Source organism: Lissotriton vulgaris, chromosome 2_1, assembly GCF_964263255.1.
Source record: "Lissotriton vulgaris chromosome 2_1, aLisVul1.2, whole genome shotgun sequence".
Taxonomy (NCBI): domain Eukaryota; kingdom Metazoa; phylum Chordata; class Amphibia; order Caudata; family Salamandridae; genus Lissotriton; species Lissotriton vulgaris.
Window position 1 is genome coordinate 825,650,636 of NC_141687.1, and position 27,960 is coordinate 825,678,595.

A 27,960-nucleotide genomic window follows, 5' to 3' on the forward strand; every position below is an offset into this window, starting at 1 on the left:
TTAATGATAACCAGTAACTTTGTTGTTTGTTTCTAGATTCAGAGTTATCTTTAGCCCTCTTCTACCATTAGAAATATTTATGCCCAGAATACTTCTCATAGTTCTGTTTTCTAGCGATGGCCTGCCGTTGGCCCTGCACACAGACTTCATAAACTCTTGGGAAAGAAAAAAACATGCATCAGTTTCATGTTACCACCAGTATATTAGGTTTTTAATAGGGATGGACTGCTTTTAAAATGTTCCAATCACACTATTTTATACAGAGTGCCCGATAAAATATGGTGACAAGGGTTCATAAGTATAACATTAAGGGCACTTGGTAAAAGAGACATAGGTGAGAGCAAAGCATTGATGAAGGGGGGCTGGAGATGAAAAAAGAAAATGTTCCTTTATGAACTTAAGAGTGAAGCAGCAAGTTGTGGATTCAAGAATGCTATGTAAAGCGCTCTGATAACCTAATCGGTTCAAGTTCGCGCTATAGAAAACTCTAAAAATAAAATAAAATAAATAAAATAAAGAAATATGTTGAAGTTTGAGGAAGAGGACAGAAAAGGTCCATTTACAAAATACATTCTTAACTTTTGTTGAGTGAGCCCCCCTGATGTAAAATGTTTTGAAGTTGAACCCCCTCCAAAACTTTGTATAAGACTTAGAGCTGCAGGAATGGGTAGGGCTAAGAGAAGGGATGGAGGCAGCGACGCTGAGCCTGAACTCTACTTGCAATATTCATATTTGGAAAACAGTCTAAGAAACTACAATACTGACCAGAAATCCAAATAGGAGTTTACAACCAAGTGCTAGGAACAGGGCAACCGATCTATTAAATGGGAGAGTTGATCAAGTCTAATAAAAGCTGTGAGCACAGTGTTTTATAAGTGCAGTTTGCTATCACCCTCCCCTGGACCTACAGATTCAGAAATTAAATCCCAATTCAAGGCTTTGTGCCAGATTTGCATGCCATTTATAGAGCAAACTCAGCACAAACATAATAAATTACAACCTCCATTCTTCTTTTTCAGACAGCTGTTAGTTAAGCACAATGGAGTCCTTCTACAATAATATGATACAGGAACCACATATGAAAACATATTTTAATACTGTATGCATATTAATATATTTTCATAATCCTAGATTGACCGAACGTTACTGTGAACATTTGTAATATCTTACCAAATAATGCATCAACCTGCTCTTCATCAAGGCCAGATGTTCCAGCACGAGCCTTCGTTATACCGTTTGCAGATGCACGTTCTTTCTGTGAAAAAAAGTATTTCACTGACACCATTCAGAAGAAAATCTGTACTGTCCCGAGCTGCCTCGGCTTCCTCCAAGAGTTTGTGCAGTTCTCTCTTTGTCACAAGAACATTTCTGAACCATGAAGGTTCATTTGAATCCTTCACCAATTGCTGCGTATCAATCTGCAAAATAACACAACTATTACCTATTTGGCATCATGTTAGGTTACATAATAGAAATACATATATTATAAGTCATGGTTTTTGGATGTTGATTTGGCATCTGTACATGGCTAACAATCTAAGAATTACTGGGTTAAGATCCCTAAATATAAAGCAGCCATATTTAAAAGACATTGCATGCAGAAAGATTAAAAAATTTCCTCATGCAGAACATCTACAACGTTTGTCCTATATAAACTTTAATTGTGTGGAAATATTGACAAATTACAGCACAAATAGAATGCTAAAATAGTGGAAAAGAAATCAAGTACCTTTTGTACCATGAATGATCGACTGCTTGTTTTTGAGGCAGCTGTATATGTTAAGTTCCTTGAACTTGTCAAAGCAGACAGCGCAGCCTGCAAATGCTGTATAGCCTTGCAACTGTGCTATAATGAAAGAGTTTTTAACACATTAGATCATAAATATAATATACACATAACACAAGCCTGTGTTTGGGCGAAAAAAGATTGTTAATGGAAATTTGTTGCAGTTTATGTGGTTAGGTAGAATATCAATCATGTACCTTTTAAGTGTTCATTTTCGCTTGTAAAGCATTAATTTCTGCTTGTAACTGCACACATGCCTCATTCAGACAGGAACCAAGGGCAACAGAATAGCTTTCATTATGGTTAATAATGAACAATGAGTTATATACTATTTCCTTAGAAAGCAAATCATAATTAGGCCATACAAGTGGAAATGCAATTTCTTCTGTAATTAAAAAAAAATAATCCCCAGTGTGAAATGATGGACTTTCCTAGTTATCAAATGAAAGGATTCTTCATTGTCTGAACGGACCAAAAAAGATTTTTAAAAAACATAACCATTAGGCCATCATTTATACTGTACAGTTCAAACAGATTTTCATTTGTTTATTACAATTTTAAAAAGTAGGTATATATGCCGTATTGCTGAAGAAATTAATGCACAATATTAATTCTATGTTTTAATAAGGATAAAGGCTGTTTGCAATGATAACAGGCAGACGTTTAGTAGTTAATAAAAATAGGTTTTGGCAACAAAAGGCACATTAAGGTCACCAAGAAAAAATGGATGGCATGAATCATAAGGCATTGATTCTTCAATATATATATATATATATATATATATATATATATATATATATATATATATACATATATATATATATATATATATATATATATATATATATATATATATATATCTTCAAACAGACAGGTAACAGTGAGCATTTGAAATATCTTCACTTGATTGCCAGAAATATGTAAATAAACAGCTATTGATATTAACCCCTTCGCTGCTAGCCCCCTCAGTGCTAAGCCTTTTTTGGGCTATTCTTATAATTGTGTATAAATAGATAAATAGATGGACATATTTATTTTGGTAATAGTATACATTTTGTATTTAGATATATATATTTTTATACAGTTTTTAATATGTATATAATTAATGGTTTTAGAACTCCATTTTTTATAATAACATGTGCCATATCAATTCATTCCTGTAATCTGTTATACATTTAAAGTCCAGATTTACCACCAATGCATTTATGCTGCTAGTATGTGTTTGAGCTTGATAGAACAAAAAGTGTCTTATTTAACAAATAAGAAAGAGATTACATAAATGTGCTTTGAAATACATGAAAGAGCCACTTCCCCTATGTATATTGTTTAGAAGTGTGTTTTCACTTTCCATTAATCACGTGGTGTGCTCAACAAAAAAATGTAAAAAAATAAGTATTTAAGGTTCTCCTAACCATAGTACCGTTATGTGATCAAGGGTAGTTTCTACCCGAAACGCGTCATGCCAGAGAGAATGAGGATATAATAAACTGACCCTTCAAAACTGGAAAAGCTGTGTGGTGGTCCTTTTGTCCTGCATGCCGAGCCCGGAGAAGCAGGAAGAAGTGGTATATATATATATATATATATATATATATATATATATATATATATATATATATATATATATATATATATATATATATATATATATATATATATATATATCAATGCTCGAAGGTGTCCACCTTTGAGTAGCACACGAACAGCAGCTTGGTTTATGTATAGGTGAGGGCGGGGATCCACTCGTAGACCCAGCTCCGTATGGGATCTGCCCGAAGCGTTTCGAAGCTCCATTTGATTCTCTTCAGGGGCTTTAACGGAAGCGGTGTGCGCAACCGCCGACCCACTTCCCCATTTTATATATAACACACCCACCGATGGGAGGCTCAAATGAGACTGTGCATTCTGGGAAGTGTGGTTCGGGAAGCACACGATCAAGTCCTGTATGGACTCCACAAGTGGGCCCGTCCTCGATTCCAAGTACGACTGCTGCTTCACTGTACTGACCCTCAGGGTACCTGGGTGGTGCATACTCCGCGGCTGGATGGCCGCGTATAAATCAATGCTCGAAGGTGTCCACCTTTGAGTAGCACGCGAACAGCAGCTTGGTTTATGTATAGGTGAGGGCGGGGATCCACTCGTAGACGCCGCTCCGTATGGGATCTGCCCAACGCGTTTCGAAGCTCCATTTGCTTCTCTTCAGGGGCTTTAACGGAAGCGGTGTGCGCAACCGCCGACCCACTTCCCCATTTTATATATAACACACCCACCGAGGGGAGGCTCAAATGAGACTGTGCATTCTGGGAAGTGTGGTTCGGTAAGCACACAATCAAGTCCTGTATGGACTCCACAAGTGGGCCCGTCCTCGATTCCAAGTACGACTGCTGCTTCACTGTAGTGACCCCCAGGGTACCGGGGTGGTGCATACTCCGCGGCTGGACGGCCGCGTATAAATCAATGCTCGAAGGTGTCCACCTTTGAGTAGCACGCGAACATCAGCTTGGTTTATGTATAGGTGAGGGCGGGGATCCACTCGTAGACACCGCTCCGTATGGGATCTGCCCGACGCGTTTCGAAGCTCCATTTGCTTCTCTTCAGGGGCTTTAACGGAAGCGCTGTGCACAACCGCCGACCCACTTCCCCATTTTATATATAACACACCCACCGATGGGAGGCTCAAATGAGACTGTGCACTCTGGGAAGTGTGGTTCGGGAAGCACACAATCAAGTCCTGTATGGACTCCACAAGTGGGCCCGTCCTCGATTCCAAGTACGACTGCTGCTTCACTGTAGTGACCCCCAGGGTACCGGGGTGGTGCATACTCCGCGGCTGGAGGCCGCGTATAAATCAATGCTCGAAGGTGTCCACCTTTGAGTAGCACGCGAACAGCAGCTTGGTTTATGTATAGGTGAGGGTGGGGATCCACTCGTAGACGCCGCTCCGTATGGGATCTGCCCGACGCGTTTCGAAGCTCCATTTGCTTCTCTTCAGGGGCTTTAACGGAAGCGGTGTGCGCAACCGCCGACCCACTTCCCCATTTTCTAAATATAACACACCCACCGATGGGAGGCTCAAATGAGACTGTGCATTCTGGGAAGTGTGGTTTGGGAAGCACACAATCAAGTCCTGTATGGACTCCACAAGTGGGCCCGTCCTCGATTCCAAGTACGACTGCTGCTTCACTGTAGTGACCCCCAGGGTACCGGGGTGGTGCATACTCCGCGGCTGGACGGCAGCATATAAATCAATGCTCGAAGGTGTCCACCTTTGAGTAGCACGTGAACAGCAGCTTGGTTTATGTATAGGTGAGGGCGGGGATCCACTCGTAGACGCCGCTCCGTATGGGATTTGCCCGACGCGTTTCGAAGCTCCACATAAATAAAGCTGCTGCTCGCGTGCTACTCAAAGGTGGACAACCTGGGAGCGAGAATCTATATGCGGCAGTCCAGCCGCAGAGTATGCACCACCCCGTTAACGTGGGGGTCATGGCAGTGAAGTAGCAGCCGTACATGGGATTGAGGACGGGCCCACTTGTGGAGTCCATACAGGACTTGATTGTGTGCTTTCCGCACTACACTTCCCAGAAGTCTCATTGGAGCCTCCCATCGGCGGGTGAGTTATATGAAATTGGAGAAGTGTAGCGGGTGCGCACACCGCTTCCATTAAAGCCCCTGAAGAGAAGCAGATGGAGCTTCGAAACGCGTCGGGCAGATCCATTACGGAGCGGCGTCTACAAGCGGATCCCCGTCCTCACCTACACATAAATAAAGCTGCTGCTCGCGTGCTACTCAAAGGTGGACAACCTGGGAGCGAGAATCTATATGCGGCAGTCCAGCCGCAGAGTATGCACCACCCCGTTAACGTGGGGGTCACGGCAGTGAAGTAGCAGCTGTACATGGGATCGAGGACGGGCCCACTTGTGGAGTCCACACAGGACTTGATTGTGTGCTTTCCGCACTACACTTCCCAGAAGTCTCATTGGAGCCTCCCATCGGCGGGTGAGTTATATGAAATTGGAGAAGTGTAGCGGGTGCGCACACCGCTTCCGTTAAAGCCCCTGAGGAGAAGCAGATGGAGCTTCGAAACCCGTCGGGCAGATCCATTACGGAGCGGCGTCTACAAGCGGATCCCCGTCCTCACCTACACATAAATAAAGCTGCTGCTCGCGTGCTACTCAAAGGTGGACAACCTGGGAGCGAGAATCTATATGCGGCAACCCAGCCGCAGAGTATGCACCACCCCGTTAACGTGGGGGTCACGGCAGTGAAGTAGCAGCCGTACATGGGATCGAGGACGGGCCCACTTGTGGAGTCCATACAGGACTTGATTGTGTGCTTTCCGCACTACACTTCCCAGAAGTCTCATTGGAGCCTCCCATCGGCGGGTGAGTTATATGAAATTGGAGAAGTGTAGCGGGTGCGCACACCGCTTCCGTTAAAGCCCCTGAAGAGAAGCAGATGGAGCTTCGAAACGCGTCGGGCAGATCCATTACGGAGCGGCGTCTACAAGCGGATCCCCGTCCTCACCTACACATAAATAAAGCTGCTGCTCGCGTGCTACTCAAAGGTGGACAACCTGGGAGCGAGAATCTATATGCGGCAGTCCAGCCGCAGAGTATGCACCACCCCGTTAACGTGGGGGTCACGGCAGTGAAGTAGCAGCCGTACATGGGATCGAGGACGGGCCCACTTGTGGAGTCCATACAGGACTTGATTGTGTGCTTTCCGCACTACACTTCCCAGAAGTCTCATTGGAGCCTCCCATCGGCGGGTGAGTTATATGAAATTGGAGAAGTGTAGCGGGTGCGCACACCGCTTCCGTTAAAGGCGCTGAAGAGAAGCAGATGGAGCTTCGAAACGCGTCGGGCAGATCCATTACGGAGCGGCGTCTACAAGCGGATCCCTGTCCTCACCTACACATAAATAAAGCTGCTGCTCGCGTGCTACTCAAAGGTGGACAACCTGGGAGCGAGAATATATATATATATATATATATATATATATATATATATATATATATATATATATATATATATATATATATATATATATATATATATATTCAATGAAAAAACCATAGGTTATAGACCATATATAGTTAGGAATTCGCATTTACAAAACCTTATTTTACTCGCACAAAACCATTGAAATTCCATATATAGTTAGTTGCACTAACTATATATCGCGCACCCGCAATCCACTGCTGATGATGTCACATATTACATCATTCATGACATGGTCAGTGACATCACTGATGACATCACTGATGACATCTCAAATGACATCACTGATGACATCTCAAATGACATCACTGATGACATCACTGATGACATCTCAAATGACATCACTGATGACATCTCAAATGACATCACTGATGACATCTCATTTGACATTACTGATCACATCACTGATGATATCATTCATGTGATAATACGATGAACCTCTTCAGACTCTAATATAACCTTAGATACAATCAGTGTAAACAGACACTCACAGACTGTCACTCATCCATGGAGTTACTCACACACCTAGTCAGTCATGCAAAGAATCAATCACACCTCCATTTCCTCAACTATACAGTTATACAAACTTTACTTATTCAAACATATACTAACACATATTTACTCTCTTATACAATCCCTGATACAAGTTCACAATGATCCATACAGCCACTCACACATTCACTGGCTCTTATGCACAGTTATTTATATATGTCAACTCTCACATGTACTGTGTTTTACATATGTACTTACTTTGACATGTAGCACTGAGATATCCATTCACTCACCAATACACTCATGCACACAGTCAACCGCCCATACAGCTGTTTCCACATGCACTTTTGAACCCATACATCTAGTGAATCCACTGCTCACACATCTATGCACAGAGTCACACACCCCCTAGACACCCGCACACACACACTCGCTCTCCCATACAAATACTTGGGCAACCAATCAATAACCCATATAGTTACTCATATAGGTACAGAATAACACATGCATCATCTTATACAACAACAGACATACTGATGCACACATTCAGACAGTTTAGTCACTAACCAATGCACTCAGTGAGACACATTTAATCACTCTCTCATACAGTCAGTCATGCACCTACTAAATCCTTTATCCAGACACTTATACATCCACTCATTCTTCAATATGTAAGACATATTTTAACTTTACAGAAACATACAGTCACTGGATAATGTCATCAGTGATGTCATCAGTGATGTCACTGACCATGTCATGAATGATGTAATATGTGACATCATCAGCAGTGGATTGCGGGTGCGCGATATATAGTTAGTGCAACTAACTATATATGGAATTTCAATGGTTTTGTGCGAGTAAAATAAGGTTTTGTAAATGCGAATTCCTAACTATATATGGTCTATAACCTATGGTTTTTTCATTGAATTTCAATGGTTTTTTAAATGCAAATTTCTAACTATATATGGTCTATAACCTATGGTTTTTTCAGTGAATTTCATTGGTTTTTTAAAAGCTAACATCTGTAGCTGTAAAATGTATTATTCTTTAAATCCCAAAATATATATAGATATTTATTGATAATTTTTTTTAAATATTTTTTTCTTCGCTTCTAGTTCGCGAACCGGGAAGCTTTCCGTTAGCTCATCTTGATGCCGCGATCTAGTACGCGAACCGGTCAACGTTACGTTAGCGGAACAGTGACGCGCCGCGGAACCGCGACGTATCACGTTATCGCGTAATGCGTCTAATGACGCGTCGCGTTAGCGCTCCCGGAAGTGCTCCGGACAGCGAACCGGAAGCGATCTGGGACGCGGCGCGCGCCGCGTAACGTAAGCGGAACAGGTCATGTGACTTGTTTATCAAACTTCTCATTGGTTCATTTCACTTTTGGTTTCCAAATGATGTATGACTAGGTCATGTGACCTAAAAATAACACTTTTCATTGGCTCAGAACTTTTGTTTTCCCCAAATCATGTAAACCCCTCCTTATTTCCTCACTCTGACTTTCATCTTGGTGAGAGAAAGACCATTTTTCAGAACTTCCACAATGGCTTCCATTCTTGCTGCAGCTGGTGCACCCCCACCACCACCTCCACCTCCCCATAAGAAGAGAGGACCACCTAGTCAAATTATGACTAACAGAGAGGAGGAAGATGAGGAAGAAGAAGAAGAGGAGAGAGAGGGACAACAATTTGTTGATGAGTTGCCCCGGGTTTCTAAACGAAAAACCAGTTTCATCTGGCAGTTTTTCACCATCCCTCCTGGAACCAAGAAAGTGAATGCAAAATATGCCACCTGCCTCATCTGTGACTACAGATTGTCGAGAGGCACAGAAAAGAAGTACAGTATGGGGAACTATACAATGCATCGTCACATGAGCAGGTGGCATCCCTTGAACTACAGCCGGGCTGAGTTAAGGGATCTTGAAGACAATCCGACGGCAACTCCTGTGGCAAGATCTACATCCACATTGTCTTTGACGGGAAGAGAGGCACAAGAGACTGTGCCAAACATCCAACCTAACTTCCAGCACATGAAGTTGTCTTGTATTTACTGTGGTGCTATGCTATCATATGGCAACATGAGTGTCAACCTCATGAACATTGCATATGAAAATCATAAATGCCCTAATGCACCCAAAAAGTAATTTTCTTTTTTTTGCTCCAGTTGAGCCGTTTTGAAAGCCTGTTTTTTGTTGTCTCCCCTCCATAAAAAACACAAAAAAAACATAAAACAGTTCTAAAAATACAAAAAAATCAAAAAATGTTCAAAAAATAAAAAAAAATATAAAACAACAAAAAGAAGAAAAAAAACAGTTCTTTTCAGAACTACCTCCCCTTTCAAACAAAATTGCTAGAATGTTTATCACTCTGGCAAGCTCTATTTCTTTTGGTTCGCTTCAAGTTCGCTGACCGGTTCGCGAACTTTAAGCGAACTAAAAAAATATTTTTTAAAAAAAAAGAAGAGTTAGTATAAGGGAAGTAAACAGAGAATAATGTAAAAAGAAAGACAGCTAGAGAGAGTAAATGAGAGATAGTGTCAATGACATCATCAGCAGTGCATTGCGGGTAAAAAGAGTGGAAAACATTTACCTTATAATTCTTGTTACCTTTTTTAAATATTTTTTCATACTTTCAATCTGTAAAACAAAGAACAAACATTTCAAAAAATATTAAAACATGTATTTAAAAATTAGAAAAGACAAGGGAAAAGGTTCAAAAACAAACAGTTTTTCAACAACTTTGACATTTACAGAAGTCTCTGCTTCTCTACGTCCCCTACACAATCCTAAAGATATATATTCGAAAGAAACTGTATCTTGATATTGCTGAACTGAGGCCTATTTTGGAACATGATGTTTTTCTTGCACTGCTAATGTCTCACAATAGTGATGCAATAGCAGCGCAAAAAAGATGTAAAGCCATAATAAAATTGTGTCTAACATTGTAAATGATTGTTTTAGGATGCAAATAAGATGTGTGCTTTCAAGAGCTTTCTTTGAGGTGAGGCCTCTTTTTTTTTTTTTAAAAAAACACTACCCAGAAGTACAGCACTCTAAGCATTAAAATTGATATTTACAGAACTCACCTTACCCATATGTACCACACATTTCTAAATGTATATCATAAGGACAAAAAGCATAACATTAATTATACATGTTAAATGGTTTATTTTTGCTGTTCTCAGAATGTATCAAATTTCACTTAAATCAGTGACTTGAAGGTATTCATCATGTAACAGCGGGGAAAAAAAAACACAATCAAAATGACTGTGTTTAAAAAACCCATACAACCTAAGAAATCTGATTTCAAAACTTCTTAAAATTAACTTACTTTCAATGACGTCGAACGATCTCCTATGAACAGCATCCACTCTGTTGTGCTTTAAATATTTTCAGCCCGCCACTTTCTCAAAGAAAACCTCCATCGATACGTGAAATATGTTACATAGAAAAAAAACTTCTCTCATTATATCACATGTTTCCACTAGGCCAAATCATGTTGCCGCGATTCGCAAATCTTGTAATTCTTCAAATCAAATCCCGACATTTTCTATTTTCGCAACTTTCAAAAATAAAATATTTGAGATTATTTTCACAATCCTGGACTACTAATATCTTACTCTTCTTTGTCACTCATGTTCTCCTTTTCCTATGACACTGATACTGCTTACTATGAAGCAGACTTACTTGCATCAGGTTTATATAGTTGGATTTTTAATCGAGACAGCATTGCAGACTTACATTCCCTCTACTTAAAATTTTGGTTTTAAAAACACCAGGTAAGAATTTTTAAGGTCAAACGGCAATTTTTTTTTGAACGTTACAACAGAATCATTACAGAATGACCAGCCGTTTCCAGACTTTAAGTAAGCTGTATAATGTCCTGATGTTGTTGATGGACCATCGTGATAGATAATTGCTACAGTAACAAAAGTCCTCCCTGATATTGACAGCTGAGAAGCCACAAAATTTTTTATTAAAGTTGACAATTTTGATCCATCAGGCCTACATCGTTGCATCATTAAAATGACATACTGGCCATATCTACGTATAAATAATGTTGACATCATATCACATTTACATTGGCTACACTCCATGTTGTGATCCGCTGCATTTACTAGCTTATTAAAGGAGACTGATTTACTGTCTGGCAAAGTTAAATATATAAATCTTTCTGAGTCTACACTAGTAGTACTTGATACCATACAGTTCTCGCAGTCATGCTGCCATTGATAAGAAAGCCCAAACAGGTGATCTACATCTACACCCTCAACTTGCAATATATCAAGCATATACATTAAAAACTCCTGACAATCTTGCTGATTATTTTCAGAGAAGTCTGTTTGACCTGAACATTCATCTAACAGATAACGAACTTCAGACACACTTTCTACTTTTGTTCGATCAGTGCTACATTTCTCGAAAACAGAATTCAACAAACAGCATAAAATTTGTTCAGAATTCAACAGAATCTGTTCTTTTAAACTCTCTAGTGAAAAGAGAACATTAACCACTACATTTGCATAGCAGTTGACACCAGAACTGTTTTCAAATTGAAAACCGACAACATCTTCAACAGAATCCACTTTCTTTCTGCTAACAATTTTCGGTTCATTGACTTTTAGTCTTTTTGCAACAACCTCCCTACTATTACTGCTATTTCTACGTTTGCGGCCTACCACACGTTTCTCAAACAAAGGATATTGAGGCAAATGTGGCGCATACTCTCTTCTTAACCTATTGTATTCCTTAACACAATCTAGATCCGCACAAATGTTTGTGACATCACAGTCAATCAAGTACAATCCCGATAAAGTTCTAACTCGTGACAATGCCACATATGCCATACCCTCCTTGAACACAGAACTGCCAATATTCACCAATGCACAGTCTACACTTAAACCTTGCGATTTATGGATTGTCACCGCATATGCCAAGCAAACAGGAAACTGTTTACGGCGAACATATAAATCTTTAACAAGCAAAAACCTAGCAGAACAACGACCAATTTGCTGTACTTCCTCAATGCCATCAAATTTAATTTTTAAAAATTCTATTCCATCTCTATTTCTGTATTTCTCAAAATCAACAACATTACCCATTGATCCATTTACCAGACCTCTTTCTACATGTAAATTCCTTCTCAAAATAATTCGGCAATTTAAACACACATTCAAAGTCTTTTCAAAACCCGCTGTTTTAGATATAGTCTTCTCTAATGAATCCAATTTTGATTTCAAATTGTCTGACAAAATAATTGTTGATCCCATATGCTCTAATTTGTCGATAGCTTCAAGTTTCACAATCTCTTGCTTTTCTAAATTCAACATTTTGTTGTTGAAGATGGCACATTCTGCAAGAGTTGGCATGAGACATATCCCGGATTTCTTCTCAGTAATTTTCTGAAAAATATTCTCAGGCACAATCTCTTGTTTGGGATACAAATTTGACAGTAACCGTGCATTTAAAGCTTCTTTCCCATGCTCGTTCACTTTTCCAATTCTAATATCTTGTAGAATATTCTTGTAATCTTCATCCTTTGCCTGACGCATATTTTGATGCAGTTCAGCATAATTGAAGTTTAACCATATATTGACGTTGCCAATGCTCCCTAGGCACTTCCTGGTATCTTCATGCGTGAGTATTTTGAACACAGGTTGACCTTTTACTGGTGTCAGCTGTAGAAGATCTCCGAAAACAATAATGTGTTTCCCACCAAATAAGACATCATATTCAGTTTTAAGTACTTCTTGCATTCTCAAATGCACAAAGGCAAGCATGACATTGGAAACCATGCTTACTTCGTCAATGATAAGTAGTTTCATTTTCCTCAAAACTCTTGAAACTTCACAGCAAGCATCTCCAGATAACTTGTTGTATTGTAATTTGTTGTCATGCTCCACCGGCAGCATCAATAGACGATGCAAAGTAATACCTTTAATATTATGTGCTGCCAGTCCAGTAGGAGCGGTGACAACACAAGACAGCGATGACTCAGTCCTTTCCTGCAAATAACAAGAGATTGCTTTAATGAGGAAACTTTTTCCAGTTCCCGCTTCTCCACTCACGTACAGTCGGACAGGCTTCAACGACGTACACGAGCACTCTTTCTTCTCATGACTTAATCCGTGCTCAATTTCCTTGGTAACTTCATCATATATTTTCCTCTGCTCAACGTTGAGTTGTTTTTCCAAGTCTTGTAAGTTAACTGAATCCTCCTGAGCATGTGCCATGGCTCTTTCTACTTCATTCATAGCAGTGGCAGCTTCATTTTCGATAATAGGTCCTCCAAGTGGATCTTGACTCAATGAAACAGAACTCTGACTGTCCTGAGAACTGTCTCTGGCAATCTCAGCTGCAATCGTTGCTTCCTGCTCAATTTCCAAAGTTAGCATTTCTTGATATTTAGAAAAAGCAGGACATTCTATGGACTCCTTGGCTGCATTGAAAGAGTCTTCGTAACAGAGGAAATCTCCAAGCAGTTCCTCTTCTGCACGCCAAGGCTTGAAAAGTTGCAAAAGTGCTAAATAGAAAAACTCCTTTTTTTCTGGAGATTCGCCACTTAATTTTCGATGGTTTACTAATTGGCATTTTCTTTGCTTGACCAGGCATCCCTCACTTCCAATTACAGCATACACTCCTTTCTCAATATCTTCTTTGATGTTCCTCTTGAATATATAATTTTGGAGAACCTCATATAGACAAACATTCTCAAGGTGACTGCTTCGATTTGGATAATATGTATCCAACATGTTGGTCTTCAAAATGTCGGTACTGTTTGGTTCCTTTTCTGCCAAATACTCAATTTCCCGAACAGGTTTTAGAACTCGATTTCGCGTTGCAGCAAGACCAAGACTCGCCCAAACGAGACTCCTGGATTTGGCATAGAGACTTGCTGAAGACAATCGATCAGAACATTCGTAAGCTCCGATTTCTCGATGCGACAACATCTTCAGACTGAAACTGTACAACTTCTTGCTGAGGCTCTTTTCATGGGAAATGTCCTCCCACATATCCTTCAGTTCAGTCTTTTCTTTTTTGGTGATGTAAGATGTCACATACCGAGCCACAGCCATACAGTTGTCAGCCACAAACTGTATATCCATGTTGGCATTCCACATGGACAAAATCACTGGGTTGTAGTCATTGATGTACTTGGACTCTTCGTTCCTTTTCAAATTGTATGTATTCTTGGGTGATTTCCTCGTCACATTATGTCGCAGCGAAGACATCAAACTGTTCACTCTTCCTTTAGAAATCACCGGTCGTGGAAAGTTGAAACGACATTTGGTGTAGAACTTGTCCTTGTTTCTGAATTTACGACGACAGTACTTTCCACAACGATGGCTTTGGAAACGTAGAACTTGTTCTCTTAGACTTTTCTTCTCCGTTGCGTTTGGAACAGCACACGTAGAATACTGTTCGATGAAATTCATCACTAAGTCATCCGGATCTGTTCCAAATTTAGGTGCATCCTTGATCCACAGCAACATATGTATATGAGGGGCACCTCTTGCTTGGTACTCCTTTCTCCAGAAGAAATCCAACACCTCTCCAAGAGGTGGATTCTTTTTATTTGTGATGAAAGACATCATAGCTTCAAATCTATGATTGAAGTACCTGCATACATTCACAGGATCCAAAGAACACAGTTCTCCAGGTGTCTTGAATTCAATGTTTTCAATATTTCCATTTGCCTCTCGTAGAAATTCAAGTAAGTCATCCCAGCCATACTCGGCACAGCTCAGAGTGAGGAACCATGTCGGAGTTCCTAAGTTCCTCAGCATACATTTTAAGTCACCATGACGACGGTACCAGTACTCATTAGTACCACGCTGACACGCCATGAGATTAATTAAGTGAGAATCCAAAATACTGTCTTGGACATTGACTTTATGCATAAAGTCACTTGCCGAGATGTTTCGCATCTGTATACCACTTTTTAAGATGTGGTTCACTGCATATGACAGTCCAGACAGATCGCTTTCAAACAGGAGATGAAACAAATAGGGAATGCATTGCCGAAACCTAGGATCTTCTGCATACAATCGTAAAGTCCGGTATTCAGACGCAGGAATTTCACGAGGTCGCTCATCATATCTTCCTCCTTGACCTGTGGGAAATAGCTGTGGGAAACACCGAGCTTCCAAACTTTCCTCCCAAACACTAATGGGACTCCCTTTGGCTTGTTTCATTTGAAACAACTCAAAAGCATTCCCCATCACTTCCTTGGAATGCAAAGGATGAACACTATAATGTTCATATATTTCTTCACTTTTAGAGGCCTCTACTTTCTCAATTTGGCCAGCACACAAATCGCTATCCTCTTCATCACTTACTTCCTCTTCTGCAACATATACATTCTTATAATACTTATTATTTTTCTTCAAATACACTGTTGCCTTTTTGACTTTCCTAACATCCACTAAATCTTGCCATATTTTCTTATTCTTTGTCGGAACCCCATTAACCAAGATAACCAGAGGTTCCTCTTCCACTTTTTCTATTCCAATTGTGTTAATGTTTTTGTTCAAATCTAGAGGCAAATAAACAACTCTTCCCTTTAATCCTCTCTGTAAATCTGCTGGAGGCAACTTCCCTGTCTTTGGCTCCATTCTTACAATAGCCTGAAAGGGATGGATACTTTGAATCAAAATAGATTCATAAGTATTTAAATCCTTCAATTCAGAAGGAATCTCAACCAATTCCAGATTATTATGAACTGCCCTAGCAGGCATCTGGTTTTGGTTTAATTTATTACAACAATAAGTACACACACGTTGATCCGATCCCAAATCAAAATAATTTTCTACCATCAAGTATGTGGCTAAATCCTTCCATTCACTATTATTTTCCCTTTCACTTTTTGCATATAAATCCACTACCTTAGTCTGATTCTTATAATAAGTGCGTCGACAACATACACAAGTGAAATTAGGCCTCTCACTTGATTTCATCTGAAACGTGGCAATTTCCTTCTGAAAATTATCTGTACTGGAAACCTGTACATTATCTTCCACATTACCCTCTACTTCAGGGTCAATTTGAACATTCTCATCTTTACTACCAAAGTAACAAAACTCAATTTCTTCACAAATATTTTTCACATCTATTTCAGAACCATGCAAAAGAGCAGCACATAACTGTTTAAGCATAATTGCTGGACTCTTAGCATAATACAACATTCTCACTAATTTTCTCACTTTATTATGATGCACTGCTAGCATCCTGAAATGATGAAAAACACTCTGGCATACTCTCCTGGAAAGACAAGCCAGTGAATGACCACGCAAACCTGTCATTTGTCTCACTCTGCAAGGATCTAAATCTTGCAACAACTTCATTTTCTGCTTCAAACTTTTCTTATTAAATGTCCGTATAAAATCACAAAGCAAATTGATGGAAACCTGTCGCACACTGCAAATAGAACTACACTTCCAAATGTACACAGGACCCTTAGGACGTCTTCCTAAAACCTCATCACTTAGCGCCTCTTCTGTCTCTGTTGTCACAAGTTGTTCTTTTTCAACTGGACAACCATCCTTCACTTCATAAGCTCGACCACTGATGTCAACTGCATGCACCAAATCATTATCCTGAAAATAAGTCTCCTCATTAAAAAATGCCTCAGAACTTGAACTATGCATCCATTCTCCAGAAAAAACTTCACAAAAGTTAGTACGATTTACTACTCTCTTCCATCTACTTTTTGTTTTGAAATCAGAAATTACCTTGCTTAGTTTCCTAATTCTATTGATTACCAAAATAAACAACTTTCGCTTGATTTCAAAAGCATGATCAATAATTTTCTCTACATTTTTCTTCTTCCTATAAAATGCCGCTTTCTGTTGGCCTTTCTTTTTAATATTTTTCAATAAATTAACTAATATCCTATTACGGAACATTCGTTGTCGAATGTCCCTAAACTGTTGTTTCCTTCTACTATCATGCACAGAGTTATCTCTTCCTCTACCAGTAACATTTGTGATGGGTCTCTCCTTTCCATTTAAATTACTTCTCTTTTTGTGAACAGACACATTTTTTTGATCAAAATTTTTTTTACTACAAATATTTCTTAAGAATGATTTCGTGCTCTTACCCGGACCTTTCTTGGTGTTTTGACAAGTATTTGGGGAAGAGGACTGCTGCAATAAAACATCATCCTGCTGTCTTTGACGTTTTCTAGCCTTTCGTATTCGACTTCTGGAAGGCATTTTCCAAACTATGAAAGAATCTGCAGTTGAATCTGTGAAAAAATATAATATAAAATGTTATTAACCACTATTACCAAACAGTAAATAAATAACAGTCATCTAAAACTTAATGCCGTACTAATTATTTAACATAGCAAATATTTTCCACCAGCACTGCATCACAAAAATGACACTCAATGGTACAAAACAGGCATACAACACTAATAAATCACTCCCTAATATTTTAAATCATTAATTCAGGATGACGATAAGATGTAGCCTATCTAAAGGTTTGTTTAGGCCCAGATCTTTGGACTGGGGTGAATGTGTGTCATTGATCCACATTCAGTCCATCACCTGTTTTGTTTATTTGAGGTGAGGCCAACACATGGTTGCAGATAAGATTTTCACTGAAAAAAAACCAAGGTAAAAAAACATGTGAAGGCCTACCAATGAAGTAAATCATTAAATGAAAACCAATACATTTCTGGAAATATGCACTACTAGTGCTTCATAAGATGTTTTGGATCATATTTATAAGTTATTTGAGTATCTAGTATGCTATTTTACATTCTTCATGGTGCAAATTTATTGTAAATACGCTCCCACCTGCGGTTGGCAAATTTAGATTTTGATTATGGGAGTTAGATAGGCATGTTAATAATTTCCCAAAAATGGTATATAACCCCAAACAACCTTTGAAGCAAATGCTCTTAGCCATGTTATCCACCTCCCATTGGATAACATGGCTAAGAAGTGCTTGCAAATGTGATAAAAAAAGGCCTGCAATGCATGAATATCGCAGAAAAATCAGCGATATTCATGCATTTTCCAACAAATGCTCTTAGCCATGTTATCCACTTCCTATTAAATAACATGGCTAAGAACTGCTCAGGGCCCCATGATAAACGCTTTCCATTTAAAAAGGGAAAAATAACATCAAAGACACTAAAATGCCTTCTAAATATGAACCCAAACAACCTATGAAGCAATGTGGAAAAAACTGCCGCAATGCATGAATATAGCAAAAAAATCAGCGATATTCATGCATTTTCCAGCAAATGCTCTTAGCCATGTTATCCACTTCCAATTAAATAACATGGCTAAGAACTGCTCAGGGCCCCATGAGGAACGCTTTCCATTTAAAAAGGGAAAAATAACATCAAAGACACTAAAATGCCTTCTAAATATGAACCCAAACAACCTATGAAGCAATGTGGAAAAAACTGCCGCAATGCATGAATATAGCAGAAAAATCAGCGATATTCATGCATTTTCCAGCAAATGCTCTTAGCCAAGTTATCCACTTCCAATTAAATAACATGGCTAAGAACTGCTCAGGGCCCGATGAGGAACGCTTTCCATTTAAAAAGGGAAAAATAACATCAAAGACACTAAAATGCCTTCTAAATATGAACCCAAACAACCTATGAAGCAATGTGAAAAAAAACGGCCACAATGCATGAATATAGCAGAAAAATCAGCGATATTCATGCATTTTCCAGCAAATGCTCTTAGCCATGTGATCCACTTCCTATTAAATAACATGGCTAAGAACTGCTCAGGGCCCCATGAGGAACGCTTTCCATTTAAAAAGGGAAAAATAACATCAAAGACACTAAAATGCCTTCTAAATATGAACCCAAACAACCTATGAAGCAATGTGAAAAAAAACGGCCACAATGCATGAATATAGCAAAAAAATCAGCGATATTCATGCATTTCCCAGCAAATGCTCTTAGCCATGTTATCCACTTCCTATTAAATAACATGGCTAAGAACTGCTCAGGGCCCCATGATAAACGCTTTCCATTTAAAAAGGGAAAAATAACATCAAAGACACTAAAATGCCTTCTAAATATGAACCCAAACAACCTATGAAGCAATGTGAAAAAAAACGGCCACAATGCATGAATATAGCAGAAAAATCAGCGATATTCATGCATTTTCCAGCAAATGCTCTTAGCCATGTTATCCACTTCCTATTAAATAACATGGCTAAGAACTGCTCAGGGCCCCATGAGGAACGCTTTCCATTTAAAAAGGGAAAAATAACTTCAAAGACACTAAAATGCCTTCTAAATATGACCCCAAACAACCTATGAAGCTCTAACAGTACATATCCTGAAATTTAATTCATTTCAAAATTCGTTTTTAAACACAGCATATAAATCAATTGTATACCTGCATTCATGAAGAAATGACTAAAAATGTCCTTGAGACACATGAAAGTGTTTTCTGGAATGCCCTAGCACCATTTTTGGGACACTATTAACATGGCTAGGTAAATCCCATAATCAAAATCTAAATTTGCCAAGCACAAGTGGGAGCGTATTTACAAGACACTTGTCCCATGAGGAACACTTTACATTTTAAAAGGCGAACACAACATCTTAGACACACAAATACCTTATAAATATGGCCCAAAACAACCTATGAAGCTCTAGCAGTACATATCCAGAAATGTAATTGATTTCTTAAATCGTTTTTAAAAGCAACATATCTGTTTCAGCTTACATAACAGACCATGAAATGGCCTCCATGTATTACAATATCTTGTGTAACTGCATGCCAGAATGTTACACCAAATATGCAATTATAATTTCTCTTTGAAACTAATTCTATTAGTATATCACTAGAGACAAAACCACATTTTAAAAACACAGCTTTCTTCATCATTTTCTCCTTAAATCATACTATTCTCTATCTAAATTAAATAAATCTTTTCTCACCTTAGCAAATATTTTTTGAGTTTTGAAAACAGTCTCAGAAATACACCAAATTGTCTTCAGCAGAAGAAAAAGGATGCACTCCAAAGGCTGCAGCTATTGAAAGCACAGAAATACAGATATTCTTTTCACATATCTCTCATATTAGCCAATCATACCTCTTCCCTCACTTTTTTCAAATCAAAACCCTTCCCCCCTCTGCCCTGTCTGCCTTGTTTCCATAGCAACCACCTCCTGGAAGACCTCTCATGTTTGCAAATTCACACAACAATGTTTCAATTGAACTCTGAACTCTCAGTGCACCTGCGTATCCAGTGCAATCTTTCATTAAATGTTTCTTCCTTGACCATTCAAATTACATCTTTCAAAGAACACATCCATGCACCCTAACTTTCTGTTTTCAGAAATGGAAATGCACCAATCACTGCTAATGAATCATTAGCATTGTAAATCCACAGTTTTTTTTCTTTAGAAACTCCTACTGTTTCAACTGCCCTTTCATTACCACACTTCATCTGACTGCAGAACAACCTTCTTCCACCATGTTTAACGTCTGGATTGTTGGACATAGTTACATCCACTGGGCTCAAAGGTATGCTGAGAGCAGAAATTTACACAACCTCAATTTACAAGATGTGGAAATTAAGTGGTTGGGCCAAAGAGGATTAAAATGTCACCAATTGATACCATTGGTGAAAACCTTTATGCATTTGCCAAAACCTGACCTGTTAATAGTGCACTGTGGAGGTAATGATTTGGGCACTTTGACAGGGGTAGGTCTGGAAATGCTTTTAAAGGACACCTTGGAGCAATTAATGGCACTTTTTCCTCAAACTGCCTTGGTATATTCCAATATATGCCAAAGACAGAAATGGAGGTGGTCCAACCAATTTTGTCCACAAATTGAGAAAGCGAGGAAGCATGTAAACAAATCTGTTTCAGCTTACATGAGAGACCATGGAATGGGCTCTCTGTACAACAATAACTTGCGTTACTACATGCAAGATATCTACAGAGGAGATGGAGTTCACTTCTCAGATGAGGGCAACAGAATTTTCATTCTGAATTTAAGACTGTGCATTGGTACCTACTTATAAGTACCTAAATGTACCATAAACCCAAAAGCTCTTCTCAGAGCTACCCTACATCTGATCACTCACAATTATTATTTTTCTCTAACTTTTTTCACTAATTTTCCACAAAATTCGCTCCCCGGAGCGCTACCCGGTTCGCTAACCGAAAGCTAACCTCGCGGAATTTAAAAAAAAAAAAAAAAAATTTCCGCACATATAAGCCTCCTCAGCCACGCTCAGAAAACCTAGGGGGTCAAGATAAGTCTACCATGACCCCTTCTACCCATTCTAAACATTATTTGCCCTCCATCTTGTATCTTAATGCGAACGAAACACAAAATGGTGGACTCCCGTGACGCTTAAGGTTCGCTAACCGGGCAGCTTCCCGGAAAGCGGTCCTAAAAAAAGGCGGGAAAGTAATTTACAGAAAAACGACTAGAGACACTCTCACCAAATATAGATTAGCTCATACTACATAACAATCCCTTCCATTCTCACAAATTTCATTGAAATTCCATTTAGCCATTTAGCCTGTAGACCTCTCCAAGTACCGTGAGGTAAATTACTTCACAAAACACATCTGAATTGTTGGAATTGACAACCAATGAAAATGTTACTTTCATTTTCTACTTTTATTACCTGACATTTAATTGGTTATATACCTGTATATATATAAAGGGAGAGAAGGAAACACAGCCATTTTGACTACTACTTCTTGTTGTACCTCCTATTTCAATAGCTTCAAAAAACTTCAACTTCTTTGTGAAGGTAAGTTATAATTTAATATATTGTGCACTATGACTTAATATAGTAGACTTTTTCTGCTACATATACACTATCCCTCTGTAGTAGTAATGTATTTAGATAGACTTCTCTGTTATAGTTATCAATGGAGTAAGGCTTGTCTTGGTTAAATCACATACACTTTTTTATAGTCCTATTTCCACTCTCATACTATACACTGCCAAAAGATAAATTCACTGATAAAAACTGCCTATCTAAAATTAATCCCAACAGTGCCCTATCTCTACTAATATATATTTTTTAAATCCAAATTTCAGGCAAAATGGAAGGCGAGCAGCAAGTTTCATTTTCGATTGAACTGAAGGAGAGCAGCCAAGACAAACTTGATGACTTTATGGATGACAGTAGAGACCACGAACTTCTACAATGTGTTGAAGCAGTAGACAACTTGCTTCAAAATGAAAAACAATTACACCCTATAATAAATTATGACATTTCTGACAATGAAATGTTAGAAAATTTAATAAAGTATGAAACACAATCATAATAAAAAAAAAAAAAAAATAAAGAAAACAAAAAAAAACAAGAAAAACAACAAACAATTAACATACAGTATTAGAAAAGTCTTTCATTCTTTGATCCATAAAGTTCGCTGCCCAGAAAGCTATCCGGTTCGCGAACTTGGCGCTTACCACGCAAAAAAAAATTTTTTTTTTTGGACCCTCCTAGGCCCTTTTAAAACCTCCACATAAAACCTAGGGGGTCAACGAGGATCTACTATGCCCCCTTATGGTAATTTCCCCCTTTGTTTTGGCCTCCTCTTGTCTCTCGATCCAACCGAGAGACAAGATGGCGGCCGCTCCGGACTGTTTAGAATGTTGACAGACACCGGAGGGCCAATCAGCTTCTCATCGCAAAGTTCCGTTACGCGAAAGGTTCGCTAACCGGATAGCTGCCCGGAGCGCTGTTACAGATATATATCTTGATTTAAACGTTAATTTCTCAAAATCCACTGAAGCACATATATTGAGACCTAGCAAAGGCACATCAGGCTAACAGTCCCTACAATTTTGCCAAGTTTCGTGAAAATCCATTCAGCCGTTCGGGCTAAAAGTGAGTCCAACCGCCCTATGGAAATTAACATGGGAAAAAGGCGTTTTGGGACCCCCCTTTTTTCTCGGCCCCCCCTCCACAAAACCCCCCCAAATTTTCAAGGTCTGCTCAGAAACAAAATGTGCCATTTTCCTGAAAATTTCAGCCAATTCCGTCCACAAACGCAAAAGTTATTAGGCATAGAATTTTCAGAAATCCCATAGGGAAAAAATCCTAACTATATATACCTACTGGCGACCGCCAGTAGGTAATATATATATATATATATATATATATATATATATATATCTACAAACAGACAGGTAACAGTGAGCATTTGAAATATCTTCACTTGATTGCCAGAAATATGTAAATAAACAGCTATTGATATTAACCCCTTCGCTGCTAGCCCCCTCAGTGCTAAGCCTTTTTTGGGCTATTTGGGGTAGTTTGCGCTTAGGTCCCTGTAACTCTTTGTCCACATAAGGTATCCACGCCAAATTTGTGTACTTTTCTTCCAACATCTTGAAGATTCTAAAGGTATGCAGGGTTTGTGTATTCCCTTCGAAAGGGACCCAGAAATTAGCCAAAATACAGCTAAATTTTTTTTGTTTTTTTAGAATTAAACATTTTTATTATGTGGCCAGTTAGCAACAGACACAGCCCAGCTGCCTACATCGACTTACCGGCAGGGCGTAAGCAAGTAGTAGTTAAACACAGCAGTCAGACCTACAACCCGGAGGGCGGTCCTGCGTTGTAAAAGCCAAATGCACCCCCCACTGGCACCCGCTTGATCCGCAATTTTCTGAGTAGAGAAAATCAGCAAAAACAGAATAGGAAAACAAGAGAAAACCCCTCTCATCCCACCCTCCACCCAACCCCTCCCATCCAAGCCCCCCCAAATCCCCCCCACCGACCACCCCCTGCCGCATCAACCATCAGCCACGAAAAGAGCAACACATCCATCCCCCCGACCTAGGCATATCCATCCCAGAAGGCTAGGGTCCTGGTACAGCGCCCACCGGATCTAAAGGAATAAGCTGCAGGACCTGAAGGTACTTTGGGCATGTAACTTCTCGAATCTCTTTGGACAGGAGCCGTAGGAAGGGAGCCCACAGGGTAGTGTATTCAGATGCTCTACCATCTACGTCAAGTGAAAGGTGCGCCATCGCCAGAGTATGCCACAGGCGCATCAACCAATCTCGCATCTCCTGGGCATCAGGGGAACCCCATCGCGCCAGCATGACCTGTTGCGCAGACAACAGCCCCAATGCGATTTATGGTCCTAGTGGTGTGCGCAGAGGGAAACATTTAGGGGACGGGAGGCCTAGTAGCGCATGCTCAGGGAGTCTGGGCAATGAGATTTGGAATGCAGCATCTAGTTCATCGAACACCATCTTCCAGTACTGTTCCAGTTTGGGGCAATGCCACAACAAGTGTAATAGAGTGCCCGACATGCCGCAACCTCTCCAGCAGAGACTAGATTTGGCCTTCTCCCAGGATGCTACGCGCTGTGGTGTATAGTACCGATTCAGAAAAGGGGGTGGTGATGAACAGAGTGTCTGAATTAAGCAGACCACTCTTTCCCAGTCCAAAGATCAGGGCTTGATCCATCACCGTTATTTATCTCACTGCACCATCCCAGCTCAGAACCTGGCTATATGCAAATCAGTCTGTCCCTGGCCCAGTGCATCATGGGAACAGGGCAGACTAAACTACCAAGCCAATTCTTCACCAGAAAGGAGACAAGCTACCGGGGACCGGTTTCTGGCATTTCAGCCGTCTTCGGCCCGGCTTGCTTGAATCCTGATGGTGCAGTGAGAAAGGGACTCATGTCTGAGTATACCCTGCCACACCTATAGTGGCCAAAAACGATTCAGAAAAGGGGGTGGTGATGAACAGAGTGTCTGAATTAAGCAGACCATTCTTTCCCAGTCCAAAGATCAGGGCTTGATCCATCACCGTTATTTATCTCACTGCACCATCCCAGCTCAGAACCTGGCTATATGCAAATCAGTCTGTCCCTTGCCCAGTGCATCATGGGAACAGGGCAGACTAAACTACCAAGCCAATTCTTCACCAGGAAGGAGCCAAGCTAACGGGGACCAGTTTCTGGCATTTCAGCCGGCTTGCTTGAATCCTGATGGTGCAGTGAGCCCTGATCTGTTGACTGGGTACGAGTGTTCTGTTTAATTCAGATACTCTGTCCATCACCACCCCCTTTTCTGAATCGTTTTGTCCACCATAAGCGTGGAAGGGTATACTCAGATGTGAGTCCCTTGCTCACTGCACCATCAGGATTCAAGCAAGCCGGGCTGAAGACGGCTGTAATGCCAGAAACCGGTCCCCGGAAGCTTGTTTCCTTTCCAGTATAAGAATTGGCTTGGTAGTTTGGTCTGCCCTGTTCCCATGATGCACTGGGTCAGGGACAGACTAATTTGCATGTAGCCAGGTTCTGAGCTGGGATGGTGCAGTGAGCTAAAAAACGGTGATGGATCAAGCCCTGATCTGTTCACTGGGTACGAGTGTTCTGTTTAATTCAAATACTCTGTCCATCACCACCCTCTTTTCTGAATCGTGGTGTATAGTACCAGTACGTCACCAGCTTATAGGCCGACTCCGTACCCGCTGTGTTAGCTGTCGTGTGGTGTGCGCGATAGAACACCTGCTCCCAATCCTTATGCGAGAGCGGACGCCCAAGTTCCACCTCCCATCGCACTTGCGCTTTTGTTCGCTGCTTTCGCGGGTCACGCAAAATCATGGCGTAAAGCTCAGATATAAGGCGCCGATCGTTCTTTTTACGCATAAGCCAGTGCTCGAAGGTCGTCAGAGGGCGCGACATCAATGCCATGTTGGTCGGGTGCGTCACCCAGTGTGCCACTTGTGCGTTGGCAAAGCTATCCGACGCCTCCATTAGGGAGTGTTCGGAGCGCAGCTCTGAGAAGGGGACGAGACCCTCGAGATCAAAAAGTATTCCCACTCGTTCACAATCCTTCTCTCGCCAGCGATGGAAGACCGGCGAAGCAAGACCAGGGGGGAAGGCGGGATTGTCCACAATCGGTGTCATGGGTGAGGGGAAAGTCGTCCAGCCCTTACGGAGCGCTAACTGATCCCAAGCTCAAAGCGTTGGTGACGCCAGATATTGCAACCCGCAACGGTCTGATCCATGAACAACCAGTGTTTACTCGACTCCGGTCTGTTCCACTCTACCACGTATCGTAGGCAGGTGGCCTGAAAATAGGCCACGAGATGAGGGAAACCCAAGCCGCCCGCCGCTTTTGAGAGGGTAGGTGTCGTAAACGCCGCTCGGGGCGCTTATTGTCCCCAAAAAACCTGTTCAACAAGCCCTGGAGTTTCTTTAGGGCTCCCGTCGGAGGTGTGAGGGGGGGCATCTGGAAGATATATAGTATTCTGGGCATAAGAGTCATTTTAATGGCCGCCAATCTGCCCAACCACGACAGGTTAAGGCGCGACCATGCAGAGATAGATTTGGCGGTCTGCTCTATTAGGTCAGTATAATTTAAAGAAAGTGTCCGGGGAAAAAGTCGACGCAAGACGGATACCTAAGTACGTAATGTCAGATTGTGCCCACCAGAAGCCAAAGTCCTGTTGTAGGTCAGTGACTTCATCCGGCGGGACAGAAATATTAAGGATCTCCAATTTAGAGAAATTGACCTTAAAGCCAGCTATGTCATGAAAAGCCTGAATTTCCGCAATAAGTCGTCACAGAGAAGGAGCAGGATCTTGCAGAGCTAGAATGACATCATCTGCATACAGACTTATTTTGTGTTCGTCGGCTCCAAATTTAATGCCCTTAATGTCAAGGTGGGATCTGTTGCTGGGTGAAGGGCTCCATATAAAACGCAAATAGGAGAGGCGAGACGGGGCAACTCTGTCGCGTCCCTCTTGTGATGGAAAAGGGAGCCGAACTACAGCCATTGACCCGCACTACCGCCTTCGGGACGCATACAGGGCCTAAATCCAATGCAAGAAATTACCTCTGAGGCCATATGCCTGCAGCACTCGGAAGAGGAACCCCCACTCGACCCTATGAAAGGCCTTCTCCGCGTCGATGGATAGGAGGAAGGCCCGAGTCTTCGCGCGATGGACCCCATCCAGTAGATGCAATAATCTTTTGGAGTTGTCACCTCCTTGGCGGGTAGGGACAAAGCCCGATTGGTCTGGCTCAATCACGCCATCCATAAGGGGGCTGAGTCGCACAGCCAGAATGCCCGCAAAGAGTTTGGCGTCGATGTTCAGGAGAGAGATTGGCCGATAGGAGCTACAGTCATCAGGGTCCTTGCCACGTTTAAGTATGACTGTTATGGCAGCGTCAGACATAGAGGGCGCGACCGAGCCAGTGTCAAGGAAAGAATTGAACAGGCGGGTCAGGAACAGGGCCAGTTCCCGGCAAAAGGTTTTGTAAAAAAGCGCTGAGAAACCGTCAGGGCCCGGAGATTTAGCTAGTTTAAGCCAGGCTATGGCGGAGATAACCTCCTCCACTCGGATCACCGCATCTAGGTCCTCGACAGCTGTTTCCAGCAGGGGGGTAATGCCCGCCGCCTCAATGTACCGGTCGCAATCCGCGAGTGATGGGCCCTCCTCCGTGTACAAACTCTAGTAGAAGTGGCGAAATGCTGCTACTACCTCAGAGTCAGTGGTGTGCGACACCCCTTGGTGATCACGGATATCGGCGATGGCTCGAGCCTGGGTCTTGGCCCGCAGGCGGTGCGCCAGCATCTTGCCCCTTTTGTCCCCGCTCAGGTAAAACTTATGACGCAAGTGCAGCAGCGCGTATTCCGACCTGTCCAGATCCAAATGTTTCAGCATGCGTCGCTAAGTCT

The 27,960-nt window shown here is 41.0% G+C and overlaps 1 pseudogene; it reads right to left on the reverse strand.

The window, feature by feature from the left end:
* LOC147731226 (uncharacterized) lies at positions 1 to 27,946 on the reverse strand (annotated as a pseudogene).
* Positions 27,947 to 27,960: the final 14 nt, after the last annotated feature.